Below are 17,815 nucleotides of genomic sequence, written 5' to 3'. Positions count from 1 at the left end.
ATGAAATAAACAGAGCAAACACTGCGTACCCCGCACCGCTTTTACTGGCGGGGAAAAGCAAAACAGGAGCGGCAGCATCGGCGTGTTTTACCTGTCGAGGTGTGTTTTCTTTTGGCTCCTTTCATTTTATTTTAACAGCAAAAAGCGAGGCAGATGCGAGATCACCACGACAGAAATATGTCGTGTGAACTGAGGGGAGAGATCTGTTGCTCCATTGTTCTGTTTGTTTGTTTTGAAGACCGGTCTGGCAGCACACGCCGCATCCCTTTCACAATACAAAAGATGCCTTAGAGGCAACATAAGTGAAGTTTTATGCTGATGACTGACTGCGTGACAAACATTGGCAGAGAAACTCCGACTCCTTTCAGCGAGGGTACCTGGATTATTTGTCAAGAGCTTTAAAAAAAAGGCGAGGGGAAAAAGAAAAAAAGTCATTTATATCCTATAAGACTGTGTTTTTCAACCTTTTTTTCAGCATGGAGCCCAATGTGGAAATTAGACAGTTTGAATCCGTCTCCTTTAATTTTTTCACCACTAACACGGACCCCGTGGGTGCCTGCCGTTCCTCTTATAGCGGTGCTTTTCTACCTTTTTTTGAGTCAAGTCGCACTTTTTTCATTGAAAAAAATCCAGAGGCACACCAGCAGCAGAAATCATAAAAAAAAATGAAACTCAGTAGACCAGGGGTAGGGAACCTATGGCTCTAGAGCCAGATGTGGCTCTTTTGATTACTGCATTTGGCTCTCAAATCAATCTTAGCTGACATTGCTGAACACGATAAGTAATGAATAATTGCGCTGGTAATCCCAGTGTCAAAAATAATAACAATCGGAAAATTCCCGCCGTATCAATTCCTAGATATGGTCGTAATTATACTAAATGCACTGGGCATAATAAACACAACATTATTAATATTGCTACTACGGATAATTTGATCAAAAATTCCCTTAAACAGCCCTACCTATAATATAGGTATTTTAAACATAAGATCATTGTCTCCCAAAACGTTGTTAGTTAATGATATCATCAGAGATAACAATCTTGACGTCATCGGTCTCAGCGAAACCTGGCTAAAACCAAACGACTTTTTTGCGCTAAATGAGGCATGTCCTCTTAACTTTACACGCGCCCATATTGCCCGTCCCCTTAAAAGGGGTGGACGGGTCGCACTAATATACAACGAAAACTTTAACCTTAGTCCTAACATAAATAATAAATATAAATCGTTTGAGGTGCTTACTATGAGGTCTGTCACACCGCTGCCTCTACACCTGGCTGTTATCTACCGCCCCCCAGGGCCCTATTCGGACTTTATCAATGAATTCTCAGAGTTCGTTGCGGATCTAGCGACGCACGCCGATAATATAATCATAATGGGGGACTTTAATATCCATATGAATACCCCATCGGACCCACCGTGCGTAGCGCTCCAGACTATAGTTGATAGCTGTGGTCTTACACAAATAATAAATGAACCCACGCATCGCAACGGTAATACGATAGACCTAGTGCTTGTCAGGGGTGTCACCGTTTCTAAAGTTACGATACTTCCGTATACTAAAGTATTGTCCGATCATTACCTTATAAAATTCGAGGTTCAGATGCATGTTCGTCAAACTAATAATAATAATAACTGCTATAGCAATAGACTCCCTTTTTAGACCAGTTGATCTGCCGTTTCTTTTATTTTTTCTCCTATGTCCCACTCTCCCTTGTGGAGGGGCTCCGGTCCGATCCGGTGGCCATGTACTGCTTGCCTGTGTATCGGCTGGGGACATCTCTGCGCTGCTGATCCGCCTCCGCTTGGGATGGTTTCCTGCTGGCTCCGCCGTGAACGGGACTCTCGCTGCTGTGTCGGATCCGCTTTGGACTGGACTCTCGCGACTGTGTGGATCCATTATGGATTGAACTTTCACAGTATCATGTTAGACCCGCTCGACATCCATTGCTTTCCTCCTCTCCAAGGTTCTCATAGTCATCATTGTCACCGACATCCCACTGGGTGTGAGTTTTCCTTGCCCTTATGTGGGCCTACCGAGGATGTCGTAGTGGTTTGTGTTGTGGTTTGTGCAGCCCTTTGAGACACTAGTGATTTAGGGCTATATAAGTAAACATTGATTGATTGATGGATTGATAAAACATTTTCATGCATTTTCATCCATCCATCCGGTTTCTACCGCAACCGTTCAAAAGTCGCATTAATGGTAAGAAGTATTTTATTTATTTGTGGTTAGCCTCAAAAAAACAATGTTTATTGAAAAGAAAATAAGACTTATTATACTCTAAAAATGTTGGTCTTTCTTAAAAATCCACGCATATAGTTGTATTCAGTGTTAAAAAATATAAAACGATACGGCTCTCACGGAAATACTTTTAAAAATGTTTGGCTTGTATGGCTCTCTCAGCCAAAAAGGTCCCCGACCCCTGCAGTAGACAATAAAAAATCCGTTGTCGCAATTGTTGGATATGAATTTAAAGGCCTACTGAAATGAGATTTTCTTATTTAAACGGGGATAGCAGGTCCATTCTATGTGTCATACTTGATCATTTCGCGATATTGCCATATTTTTGCTGAAAGGATTTAGTAGAGAACATGAGAGCATGAAGTGAGTAGAGGTGGCATGGCATGACGTGGGTAAAGGTAAAGTTGCCAGGCTGACTCCTTGGCAACTTTCTGTCAGGCTTGCCACTGACAGTTTGTTTGTGTTTTAGTTTTTTCTCTGTGTGTTTTTAGTATTTCCTGTTTTTTAGTTCCTGTCAGTGCTCTTATTTTGTCTGTTTCCTGTTTTTTCCCCTGTGCGCTGTTTCCCTCCAGCTGCGGCTGATTGGCACCTGACCACACCTGGTGTCAATCAGCCCACATCTATTTGAGCCTGTTTTTGTCTTCCAGTCAGTTGCTGGATTATTGTCATGCGATGTCACGCTTGTCGTTGCTACCTGTCTTGTCCTATCCGGTCTTGTCAATGCAGCGTTGCAGTAAGCTTTATTTGATTGCGGTTTTTAGCTTACTAACTGCCTTTTGTTCCCTGCTTCCAAGTTTGTTTTCATAGTATATGTACGACTTCTGTTTCCTGCTCGAGACCTGATAGCTTCCACGCTAGGCCTTTTTGTTTTTTGCCAGCTGCCATGCTAAGCTCTTTTATTTTCTAGCTCCCATGCTAGCTTTCTTAGTTGGTTATTCGCCTCGTGCCAGCTTTTTGTTCTACCCCTTTTGTTTGTTCTTGTTTAGTTTTAATTAAATCATGTTTTCTTATTCAATGCCTGCCTCCTTCTCTGCATCTTGAGGTTTGTCAACAACTAACTCTGACACTTTTGGTTTAAATAATAGACATGATTAGTGACATGGTAAGAAAGCAAACAAGGATGCTGCGTTTCGGACGCATTTTGAATGCGCGAGTTGTCACCCCCGGATGCTACAGGACTTGGACCAGGCAGGATTGCAGGTAGGAGCTTGTTTTAATATACAAAATGATAAAAGAACACAGACAAAAGGCAAAGAAAATGTGTGCCTACGCACGGGAAGCTAAATGCTAATGTTTAGCAAGCATCGAGTTCAGATCCCAATAGAGAACGACATGACTTAGCAGAGTAAATACAAAGCAGAAAAACCAACGCAACTGTTGCATAGAGCAAACAAAACATCCAGACAAAACTCAGGTAGCAGGCCGGTTTGAATACTAAAACAATGATCACAAACAGGTGTGCGTCAGGAACCAGTGCAGGAGGATCAAATTAAGTCGCCATGGTGACAAATAGAAACAAGGAAGTGCTCAAACAAAGGGATCGGAAGAGACCAGAAATAATCAAAACACAAAAAGGGATTCAAACATAGACTAGAGATGTGATCCGGGAACAACAAAGGAAGTGCAAAAACAGGAACTGAGTGTCCAAAAAAAGTGGAGTGGATCGTGAGATCGACAGGCGGATCGGTGCGGCGTCTTCAGTAATGCGGACGTTGTACCGATCCGTTGTGGTGAAGAAGGAGCTGAGCCGGAAGGCAAAGCTCTCAATTTACCGGTCGATCTACGTTCCCATCCTCACCTATGGTCATGAGCTTTGGGTCATGACCGAAAGGATAAGATCACGGGTACAAGCGGCCGAAATGAGTTTCCTCCGCCGGGTGGCGGGGCTCTCCCTTAGAGATAGGGTGAGAAGCTCTGCCATCCGGGAGGAACTCAAAGTAAAGCCGCTGCTCCTTCACACCGAGAGGAGCCAGATGAGGTGGTTCATGCATCTGGTCAGGTGTTTAGGGCACGTCCAACCGGCAAGAGGCCACGGGGAAGACCCAGGACACGTTGGGAAGACTATGTCTCCCGGCTGGCCTGGGAACGCCTCGGGATCCCCCGGGATGAGCTAAACGAAGTGGCTGGAGAGAGGGAAGTCTGCTTGGTTTCCCTGCTTAGGCTGTTCCCCCCGCGACCCGACCTCGGATAAGCGGAAGATGATGGATGATAGATGGATGGAGTGTCCAAAAAACAAACAGCACATGGCCAAACAGACATGACATCTTCAAGGCAGGCCCGCAGACCACGCCCCCCCCCCACCTACACATCCAACAATTGCGACTACCACTTTTCATTGTCCACCCAGTTTCATCCTATAATGACTTCTGCTGGTGGTGTGCCTCTGGATTTTTTTGCAATGAAAAGAAATGCGCCTGGGCTCAAAAAAAGGTAGAAAAGCACCGCCATAAGAGGAAGGCCGGGCACCCACGGGGTCCGTGTTCGTTGTGAAAAATTAAAGGAGACGGATTCAAACTGTCCAATTTCCACATCAAACAAACACTGGGCTCCGTGCTCCTGGAGAGGCTGCCTCATATCTAACACATCACTTCAGAAAGACTCGGCCCCCTCCCATCCTTCCATCCTTCCATAACCACCACCGCCATCCTTCCACCGGTCCACGCCACTTCTTTTTCCTCCTTTGCTTTTAACCGGCTTACTCTCCATTTCCTCAATAACCCCGCTCTGTAATTCCCTTAAGCACTGAACTGGTTACACTCGCCACCGTCTCTCCCCGGCCTAATTATACCCTTGCGAGTCTATTAATCAACTGGTGAATTATTTAAGAAGGAGCGCTCCTCTGCCTGTAACCGTCTTTGACACTGCGAGGAGAAAGGCAGCGGGCGAAGGGGGTGGAAGCGGAGGCAAAAGGGGGGGATGAATGATGGCAAGGAAGGGAAGGACGGAAGCGAAGGAATGAAAGAAAAAAAATAATAAAAAGGGAAAGAATCGGGGGTCTTCCCGCGGGCGTCCCTGGAGAAGCTGTGCAGCGCCGCACCCAGACGAGACAAAACCCCCATCGACATTCACCCTGTTTGTTTTTTTGTTGTTGTTGTTCCCCCCCCCCCCCCCCCATCCCACCCTCCATTTCCATGCATAAGTTTTCACCATAAACAGGAATTCATGAATATATGGAGTGTAGCAGCGAGGAAGGGGGGAGACAGAGGTTGAGGTGAAGGAAAAGCTGAAACTGGGAAGGGTGGGCGGCGCCGTGGGGGGGCAGGGGGGGGATTGTGTAGACAATGCAAAAGCACGCACACACAAACACACACACACACAATATTGTATTTCTTACCTTCTTGAGACCTCCGAAATACGCCTACCTCTTTAGGACCACCCTTTTGGATGTATAAATATTTTTTATTTACAACATTAATAATATATACAAACTATGCAAATATAAAAAAGGTAAGCTTTCTGTATTTTTTTGTCATCATTTTACTCCAAAAATGTAAGTATTTTACAAGAATAACAAAAAAGTTGGCAATATCATGATAAAAGTCAGAATTTTGTATGACAAATGTCACCATTTGGCATTAAAAAGTCATAATTTTACATAAAAACAGTAACAATTTTTTGAGAAAATATTGCAATATTAAAGGAACAGAAAACATATGACAACTTGTTCCCAATTTTATAAGAAAAAATTGACGCATTGTGAGAAAAAGACTGCTTTAAGTAATTTTTTTGTTATTTTGTTTGTTTGTAATTGGTTTTTAATCTTCATTATCTACTTATATTTATTACAGTATGTCTCTATGTCTCTATATACATATACACATACACATACATATATATATATATATATATATATATATATATACATATACATATATATATATACATATATATATATATATATATATATACATGACAGTGTCACAAAAAAAACTTTGAATTTTGTCAGTATTATAATAAAAGTTGTTATTTTACTCAACGCGAGTCGAAATTTTACTAGAACAACTGAAAATTTGTGCAATGTTATGATAAAAGTAGAAATTGTCCTCAATAATAGTCGCAAATTTACAAGACAAGCTTAAAATTGTTGGCACCTTTATGAAAAGAATCGTGATTTTGCTTGCCAAAAGTCACAATTTTATACGAAACTTTAAAAATGTCGGCAATATTGTAACAATAATCTGAATTTTACTGGGCAAAAATGATAACACAAATTCATCATTCTACTCCAACAATGTCACTATTTTACGAGAACAACAACAAAGTTGGCAATATCATGATAAAAGTCCGAATTTTGTATGACAAATGTCGCCATTTGGCATTAAAAAGTCATAATTTTACATAAAAAAAAGTAAACATTTTTGGAGAAAATATTGCAATATTACAGAAACAGAAAAAATATGACAACTTGTTCCCAATTTTATAAGAAAAAGTTGACGCATTGTGAGAAAAAGACTGCTTTTAGTAATTTTTTTTATTGTTTGTTTGTAGTTGGTTTTTATGCTTATTAAATCAACAAAAAATCCTGACTTTGGTGCAATGTTCACAGACTCTAGTATTTGCCTCTCTATTAGATTCAATGTTTTTCTGTATTTGGACCATAATCCATTCATCCATTTTCTACCGCATAATCTGGGTCCTAACTTGTTCACCGCTCCTCATATGGAAGGTATTTTTCCTTGTTGATGTCTCAAGAAGGGTAGAAATACAAGAACACACACACACACACACACACACACACACACACACACACACACACACACACACACACATTTATTATTGTATTTCTTACCTTCTTGAGACCTCCGAAAAACGCCTACCTCTTTAGGACCACCCTTTTTAGATAAATAAATATTTTTTATTTACAACATTAATAATATATACAAACTATGCAAATATAAAAAAGGTAAGCTTTTGGTATTTTTTGTCATCATTCTACTCCAAAAATGTCATTATTTTACGAGAACAACAAAAAAGTTGGCAATATCATGATAAAAGTCCGAATTTTGTATGACAAATGTCGCCATTTGGCATTGAAAAGTCATAATTTTACATAAAAAAGTGACAATTTTTTGAGAAAATATTGCAATATTACAGAAACAGAAAAATATGACAACTTGTTCCCAATTTTATAAGAAAAAGTTGACGCATTGTCAGAAAAAGACTGCTTTTAGTAATTTTTTTTATTGTTTGTTTGTAGTTGGTTTTTATGCTTATTAAATCAACAAAAAATCCTGACTTTGGTGCAATGTTCACAGACTCTAGTATTTGCCTCTCTATTAGATTCAATGTTTTTTCTGTATTGGGACCATAATCCATTCATCCATTTTCTACCGCATAATCTGGGTCCTAACTTGTTCACCGCTCCTCATATGGAAGGTATTTTTCCTTGTTGATGTCTCAAGAAGGGTAGAAATACAAGAACACACACACACACACACACACACACACACACACACACACACACACACACACACACACACACACACACACACACACACATTTATTATTGTATTTCTTACCTTCTTGAGACCTCCGAAAAACGCCTACCTCTTTAGGACCACCCTTTTTAGATAAAAAAATATTTTTAATTTACAACATTAATAATATATACAAACTATGCAAATATAAAAAAGGTAAGCTTTTGGTATTTTTTGTCATCATTCTACTCCAAAAATGTCATTATTTTACGAGAACAACAAAAAAGTTGGCAATATCATGATAAAAGTCCGAATTTTGTATGACAAATGTCGCCATTTGGCATTGAAAAGTCATAATTTTACATAAAAAAGTGACAATTTTTTGAGAAAATATTGCAATATTACAGAAACAGAAAAAATATGATAACTTGTTCCCAATTTTATAAGAAAAAGTTGACGCATTGTGAGAAAAAGACTGCTTTTAGTAATTTTTTTTATTGTTCATTAAATCAACAAAAAATCCTGACTTTGGTGCAATGTTCACAGACTCTAGTATTTGCATCTCTATTAGATGCAATGTTTTTTCTGTATTGGGACCATAATCTGGGTCCTAACTTGTTCACTGCTCCCTATATGGAAGGTATTTTTCCTTGTTGATGTCTCAAGAAGGGTAGAAATAAAAGAACACACACACACAAACTATTGCATTTCTTACCTTCTTGAGACCTCCGAAAAACGGCTACCTCTTTAGGACCACCCTTTTTAGATAAATAAATATTTTTTATTTACAACATTAATAATATATACAAACTATGCAAATATAAAAAAGGTAAGCTTTTGGTATTTTTTGTCATCATTCTACTCCAAAAATGTCACTATTTTACGGGAACAACAAAAAAGTTGGCAATATTGATAAAAGTCCGAATTTTGTATGACAAATGTCGCCATTTGGCATTAAAAGGTCATAATTTTACATAAAAAAAGTAAAAAAAAATTGGAGAAAATATTGCAATATTATAGAAAAATATGAGAACTTGTTCCCAATTTTATAAAAAAAAGTTGACGCATTGTGAGAAAAAGACTGCTTTTAGTAATTTGATACATTTTTTGTTTGTAATTGTTTTTTATGCTCATTAAATCAACAAAAAATCCTGACTTTGGTGCAATGTTCACAGACTGTAGTATTTGCCTCTCTACTAGATGCAATGTTTTTTCTGTATTGGGACCATAATCTGGGTCCTAACTTGTTCACCGCTCCCCATATGGAAGGCATTTTTCCCAGAGGTGGGACCAAGTCATTGTTTTGCAAGTCACAAGTAAGTCTCAAGTCTTTGCCCTCAAGTCTCGAGTCAAGACAGGCAAGTCCGAGTGAAGTCCAAAGTCAAGACTGGAAAGTCTCAAGTCAAGTCCCAAGTCCTGCATTTTGAGTTTTGAGTCATTTTAAGTCCTTTTAACCTCAGACTAATATATTTACACAGATTGTGTATGCGTTTAAAACGCTGTATGCATTTATTAAAACAAGTGCATTTGAAACTGCAGGAAAAAAATAGTGCTGACATTGCACTTCATAATAGCACTATTAACCAGTCATTTTAAACATTTAACTCATTCCTTTACAGAATAAACACATTTTAAAAAAACAAGTGCAACCGTACTTATTTGCACAAAGGTGTTAACATTGTATTTCCATGGCATTTTGCATTGAAACTAGTTTAACAGCAGTTTCTATCCTGTTCTTACCTTATCTCATTGATCTCATCTCATATTCTATGTGTGTTTATGTGTGCGTACAGATGAAAAACATAACAAATACATGAACATAACAATGAACAGAGTCGTACTTTTTAGATGTCAGGGCCCAATGCAATATGTACACATATTCTTAATATAGTATACATTTTAACCAACCTTTATTTGACTATGTCTGTCTTTTTGTAGGTGGCTAAAATACGCAGTGCTGCTGACCGCCGTCTAACGTTGCGTTACTGTGTGTGATGCATTCACCAACGTAACGTTATGTGTAGGTACGTCATGCAACCCCGCTTAAAAAAAAATCACCTGACAAAAAGTATGAATAAAGTAGTGAACTGCAGTGGACGCAACAGATTGTCGTGTTTGCAATGACGTTATAACCATAGACATCTTATAAGTAGACACAGCATTGGCTGCTATTACACGAGCAATTTAGCCGCCATCTTGAAGAGGTGACAAGGTGCCGGCGAGCAGCTTAAACTGACAGGTAGAAAACAAAGATGTCGGGCTGGTGTTCAGCGTTTCCCTGCTCAAATGAGAGGACTGTTGAAAATAGGAATCTGGGGATTACTTTTCATAAGTAAGATTTAACATTAACGTACTATTGGTTGTATTTTGTGAAAATAATATCACCACAGATTTGAGAAGGAGCAAATATCTTCAATATTTGTATGTGAAAATCACAAAGAAATCTTCTGGGGGAGGATGACCCCGCCCCTACAGGTATTTGGTTAACAAACTTTCAGCCCCACCTAAAACAAAATTCACCAGCCACCACTGATTATGATGAATTCATCATTTTAGGCAAAATATAAGACAATACTCTCTTAACAGTCTAATTGTAACCAGGAATAAGTCTTCAAGTAACAATATTCAAATACTAACATTGTTGGGTAAGACAGACTTTGGTTTTATTCTGAATCCAGTGAAACAGATCGGTGGTTTTAGTTCATATAAAGACTTTCAGGTGTTTATATATGTTTAAGTATTTGTGGCAGACACTTTTGTCCAAAGCAACATACATAAAAAATACATATAAAACAATCACTGTAAACATTATTATTTAAGGGAAGAATGTAATAGAAAATATCAATACAAAGTGTCAAGACAGAATAAACTCTCTGTTGCTGCAAAAACGGAGATACAGTCTATAGGTCCCTAAGATATATAGATATCTAATGTATTTATACATTGTTTATGTAGGATATACACATGTATATATAACCTAATCATATTGTTTCTTCAATTTAAAAATAGCTGACCGTTTTTTTCCCCCTTCTCTGGGATTATTATTCCCAGTTTTGATCTCGGACGTCTGGTCACTTATAGTCAGAGGTGGGTAGTAATGCGCTACATTTACTCCGTTACATTTACTTGAGTAACTTTTGGGATAAATTGTACTTCTAAGAGTAGTTTTTATGCAACATACTTTTACTTGAGTATATTTATAGAGAAGAAACGCTACTTTTACTCCGTTCCATTTATCTACAATCAGCTCGTTACTCGCTACTTTTTTTTTAATCGATCTATTAATGTTTGTTTTGGTTAATGACAGAGCTTCAAAGTAAAATCTACGCATGCCTGCGTTTCACCAATCACATGCAGTCACTGGTGACGTTGGACCAATCAAACAGAGCCAGGTGGTCACATGACCCGACTTAAACAAGTTGAAAAACTTATTGGGGTGTTACCATTTAGTGGTCAATTGTACGGATTATGTACTGTACTGTGCAATCTAATAATAAAAGTTTCAATCAATCAATCAAAAGTGTAAAGGAAAAAAGACACTTTTTATTTCAACCGTACTTCCCGTCAAAAGCCTAAAGACTGATCGCACAGTTCCTGTCTTCACAATAAAAGCGCCGCTCCATCGCGCCTGCGCTAACAAAATAAGAGTCTCCGAAAGCCAGCGCAAACAAGCGAGCAAGCTACGGAGTTTGCCGCCAATGTATTTCTTGTAAAGTGTATAAAAACCAATATGGAAGCTGGACAAATAAGATGCCAAAAACCAACGACTTTCATGTGGTATTAGACAGAAAAGAGGAACTTTTTTTCTCCTCCATTTGAAAACGTGGACATTATCAGCACTATACTGTCTGATTCCAATCAATGCAAGTCATCAGAGTCAGGTAATACACCAACTTATATTCTTGTCTTCATGAAAGATAGGAATCTATATGTTAAACATGCATGTATATTCATTAAAACACCTTCAACATGTGAACAAAAACGGCAAAATAAATAAATATAAATTATATACTGTATATATAAATGTATATATATATATATATATATATATATGTGATATGTGTGTGTATAAATGATTTGTGTGTGTATGTATGATATGTGTGTTTATACATGATATGTGTGTGTGTATGTATATATGAGGTAGATCACCTCGACTTGGTCATTTATTAAGTAATTGATAAACGTTGAAAAACTTATTGGGGTGTTACCATTTAGTGGTCAATTGTACGGAATATGTACTGTACTGTGCAATCTAATAATACAAGTTTTAATCAATCAATCACTCAATGAATGCCTACTGAGGCTATGGTGCTGTTAAGTTATTTTGGCTCAATGTGCCATTTTTTTCATTTTATTTTAATGTACTATTATTTAATATATAATATTGTTTTTGTTGCTTAAGAGATATTCCTGGCTCTGAATTTGTTCATTTGTGCATTATTTGTTGCCGTAATCATTAAACAAACAGGTTACTCATCAGTTACTCAGTACTTGAGTAGTTTTTTCACAACATACTTTTTACTTTTACTCAAGTAAATATTTGGGTGACTACTCCTTACTTTTACTTGAGTAATAAATCTCTAAAGTAACAGTACTCTTACTTGAGTACAATTTCTGGCTACTCTACCCACCTCTGCTTATAGTATATAAGAATATTATATTACTGTTAAGCAAACTATGAACACGCCAAAACATGTGTCCTTTATCATAGCTACACGCATGACAAAAAGCAGGTGAAAATGAGTGGTATTCAGTGAGGTAAAATGAATGAAATGCGCTGACAGTTCATTGCTCCTGCCAAATGAATTGCACTGAGTGCAGGGGATCACCACTCCAAGATGGCGGCCCCGCGTCTCGTCTGCGCCAGTAAGCAGTAGGGCTCGATGCTGCTACCCTTATAAGATGTCTATGGTTCTAACGTTAGCAGTGAGTTTACAGCCTCACTGAATTAACTACACAACAAATAAAAGTTACGTTACTCAGCCAATAAACGTTAGCTTTCATTTAAAACTTACCCTTCACTGTGCATCTTGAAATGTCAAACGAAGTAGGAAGTTGTTGCGTCTCTGTCTGTAATCTTCGAACCGCACGCTTTGCATACTGGAATTCGTTTTTTTGTTGACCAACTCGTAGTTTTAATCCCAGACCGAAAATATTTTTGGCATAATTTTTCCTCACTGGTGGGTTGTTTGAGAGATCTTCTTCGTTGGTTTTCCTGGAATTCGATTGGCTGAATGCTGTGTGACGAAAATAACGTGGATGTAATTTGATTGGCTGTTGTACTGACAGGTAGCGCGCACACGCTGACAGACACGCGTACACAAGGGAAGATACGGAGCGCTCCTGAATAACTTTTTAATCGTTGGGTTTTGGGGAAAGTAGCAAGTCTTGTCAAGTCAAAAGGCTGAAGTCCAAGTTAAGTCACAAGTCATTGATGTTAAAGTCTAAGTCGAGTTGCAAGTCTTTTTACATTTTGTCAAGTCAAGTCTAAAGTCATCAAATTCATGACTCGAGTCTGACTCGAGTCCAAGTCATGTGACTCGAGTCCACACCCCTGATTTTTCCTTGTTGATGTCTCAAGAAGGGTAGAAACACACACACACACACACACACACACACACACACATTATTGCATTTGTTACCTTCTTGAGACCTCCGAAATACGCCTACCTCTTTAGGACCACCCTTTTTAGATATATAAATATTTTTTATTTACAACATTAATAATATATACAAACTATGCAAATAAAAAAAAGGTAAGCTTTCAGTATTTTTGTATTTTTTTTGCTGAATATTTTGTTTGTAATTGTTTTTTAATCATCATTATCAACTTCAAGTTTTTACAGTATGTCTCAACATACATTTTCTCTTTTTTATTTTTTGATACTATTTTTGGCCAAAGGGGTCACATTTTAATTTCTTACACACACTTGTTATTTCATATGTTGGCCAGGGGGGAGCACTACAATTTTTTTCCACACACACTTGTTATTTTATATGTTGGCCAGAGGGGGAGCACTACAATTTTTTTCACACACACTTGTTATTTTATATGTTTGCCCAGAGGGGGAGCACTTCAAATTTCTACACTCACTTGTTATTTCATATGTTGGGGGAGCACTTTTAAAACCGACACAGTCAATTTGAAAAATCCCTCCTTTTTGGGACCACCCTCATTTTGACAGATTTCACCAGCAGGGGTGCAAATGAGACATTTTCTATTAGATGCAATGGTTTTCTGTATTGGGACCATGATTTATGTCCTAACTTATATGGAAGCTACTTTTCTTTGTTGCTGTCTCAAGAAGGGTAGAAATACAACACACACACACACACACACATTATTGCATTTCTTACCTTCTTGAGACCTCCGAAAAACGCCTACCTCTTTATGACCACCCTTTTTAGATTTATAAATATTTTTTATTTACAACATTAATAATATATACAAACTATGCAAGTATAAAAAAGGTAAGTTTTCAGTATTTTTTGTATTTTTTGTTGAATATTTTGTTTGTAATTGGTTTTTAATCTTCATTATTAACTTCAAGTTATTACAGTATGTCTCAATAAACATTTTTTCTTTTTTGTTATTATTTTTAGCCAAAGGGGTCACATTTCAATTTCTTACACACACTTGTTATTTCATATGTTGACCAGATGGGGAGCACATCCAATTTTTACACGCACTTGTTATTTCATATGTTGACCAGAGGGGGAGCACTTTTAAAAGCGACAATTTGTCAATTTGAAAAAATCCCTGCTTTTTGGGACCACCCTCATTTAGAGAGATTTCACCACTAGGTGGCTAATGAGATCTCTATTTTTTGTTTTTTTGTTATATGCTTAAGGCCGATGACAAATAAACTACTTTTCCTTGTTTTGTCTCAAGAAGGGTAGAAACACACACACACACACACACACACACACACACACACACGTTCTTGTATTATCCTTTCTTGAGTTCTCCGAAAAACGCCTACCTCTTTAGGACCACCCTTTCTAGATATATAAAGAATTGTATGTACAACATTAATAATATATACATACTATGCAAATATAAAAAAAAGTAAGCTTTCAGTACAAAAAATACTGAAAGCTTACCTTTTTTTTATATTTGCATAGTATGTATATATTATTAATATAATAATGAGATTTCTATTTTTTGTTTTTTTTGTTATATGCTTAAGGCCGATGACAAATAAACTACTTTTCCTTGTTGATGTCTCAAGAAGGGTAGAAACACACACACACACACACACACACACATATTCTAGTATTTCTTACCTTCTTGAGACCTCTGAAAAATGCCTACCTCTTTAGGACCACCCTTTTTAGATATATAAAAATATTTTTTATTTACAACATTAATAATATAGTATTTTTTTAAATTTTTTGTTTGTAATTGTTTTTTATGCTCATTAAATCAACAAAAAATCCTGACTTTGGTGCAATGTTCACAGACTCTAGTATTTGACTCTATTAGATTCAATGTTTTTTCTGTATTGGAACCATAATCTGGGTCCTAACTTGTTCACCGCTCCTACACACACACACACACACACACACACACACACACACACACACACACACACACACACACACACATACACACACACGCACGCACACACACACACACACACACACACACACACACACACACACACACACACACACACACACACACACACACACACACACACAATTGCATTTGTTACCTTCTTGAGACCTCCGAAATACGCCTACCTCTTTAGGACCACCCTTTTTAGATTTATAAATATTTTTTATTTACAACATTAATAATATATACAAACTATGCAAATAAAAAAAGGCAAGCTTTCAGTATTTTTGTATTTTTTTTGCTGATTATTTTGTTTGTAATTGTTTTTTAATCATCATTATCAACTTCAAGTTTTTACAGTATGTCTCAACATACATTTTCTCTTTTTTATTTTTTGATATTATTTTTAGCCAAAGGGGGCGCATTTTAATTTCTTACACACACTTGTTATTTCATATGTTGGCCAGAGGGGGAGCACTACAAAAAATTTCTTACACACACTTGTTATTTTATATGTTGACCAGAGGGGGAGCACTTCAAATTTCTACATTCACTTGTTATTTCATATGTTGGGGGAGTACTTTTAAAAGCGACACACAGCCAATTTGAAAAATCCCTCCTTTTTGGGACCGCCCTCATTTTGACAGATTTCACCACCAGGGGTGCAAATGAGACAATCTCTATTAGATGCAATGGTTTTCCGTATTGGGACCATGATTTATGTCCTAACTTATATGGAAGCTACTTTTCTTTGTTGGTGTCTCAAGAAGGGTAGAAATACAAGAACACACACACACTCACACACACACACACACACACACACACACACACACACACACACACACACGTGTGTCCTTCAAGGGTTTGACAGGCGGCAGCATTCCCCCGAGCGGCAGAAAAACGTGGCTGCAGATGATGATGATGATGTTTGTTAGCGTGCCTCAGTCAAGAGGAAGGCGCGGCCCGTCTAATGACTCCCATTGACACTCACGCCCACCGTAAGCAGGGAGTGCAAACAAAACCGAAAAAAAAAAAAAAAAAAATCAAAGACGGAGAATGTGAGATCATTAGTATTTTAATGTTTTTTGCCCTGGGTTGGACCTCGGGTGAATTGCAGCGCCAGCCAAAGACTGGTAATGGACTTCAGTGGAATGCATTTTTCAGGACAGAAGGACGTGTTTACTTTGGTGCAGCGAGTGGAAGTTTACTGCATAATCCCTCACGCAGACGCAGGAAACAATTGCTGGCGTAGGTGGCTACTTTGGAGGCCAGAGCCCCAAAAAAAGTCTGCGGGCTATAGAGCGTTTTCTATTTTACTCTGGAATGTTCTACCGATAACAGTTAGAGACACTATCTCAGTAGAAGCATTTAAGTCCCATCTTAAAACTCTTTTGTATACTTTAGCCTTTAATTAAACCCCCTTTTTGGACCAGTTGATCTGCCGCTTCTTTTCTTTTCTGCTTTGCCCCCTTCTCCCTTGTGGAGGGGGGGGGGGGGGCATGGATGAAGTGCTGGCTGTCCTGAGTCCTGACCCGGGGTGGACCGCTCACCTGTGCATCGGCTAGGGACATCTCTACGCTGCTGACCTGTCTCCGTTTGGGAAGGTCTCCTGCTGGCCCCACTATGGACTAGACTCTTACTATTACATTAGATCCACTATGGACTAGACTCTCACTACTATGTTAGATCCACTGTGGACTAGACTCTCACTATTATGTAAGATCCACTATGGACTGGACTCTCACTATTATGTTAGATCCACTGTGGACTGGACTCTCACTATTATGTTAGATCCACTATGGACTGGACTCTCACTATTATGTTAGATCCACTATGGACTGGACTCTCACTATCATGTTAGATCCACTATGGACTGGACTCTCACTATTATGTTGGATCCACTATGGACTAGACTCTCACTATTATGTTAGATATGGACTGGACTCTCACTATTATGTTAGATCCACTTTGGACTGGACTCTCACTGTCATGTTAGATCCACTATGGAGTGGACTCTCACTATTATGTTAGATCCACTATGGACTGAACTCTCACTATTATGTTAGGTCCACTATGGACTGCACTCTCACTATTATGTTAAATCCACTATGGACTGGACTCTCACTATTATGTTAGATCCACTATGGACTGGAGTCTCACTATTATGTTAGATCCACTATGGACTGGACTCTCACACGATTAAGTTAGATCCACTATGGACAGGACTCTCACTATTATGTTAGATCCACTATGGACTGGACTCTCACTATTATGTTAGATCCACTATGGACTGGACTCTCACTATTATGTTAGATCCACCATGGACTGGACTCTCACTATATTTTTACAAGATCCACTATGGACTGAACTCTCACACTATTAGAAGTGTGGAAATTGAAGTTCTGTGTAACACACACACACACACACACACACACACACACACACACACACACACAGCAGGCATAGACAGGAGGATGACAGAGTGTAGATACACAGAACATCAGAGGGTGAAATGTGCGAGAAAATGAGAGCAGACTGTGAAGTGAATTATATTTATATAGCGTTTTTATCTCTGACTCAATGCGCTTTTACAT

The sequence above is a fragment of the Nerophis ophidion genome, linkage group LG17 (assembly GCF_033978795.1).
Source record: "Nerophis ophidion isolate RoL-2023_Sa linkage group LG17, RoL_Noph_v1.0, whole genome shotgun sequence".
Taxonomy (NCBI): Eukaryota; Metazoa; Chordata; class Actinopteri; order Syngnathiformes; family Syngnathidae; genus Nerophis; species Nerophis ophidion.
The sequence above is the reverse complement of the archived record's forward strand: the minus strand, read 5'-3'. Positions refer to the sequence as shown.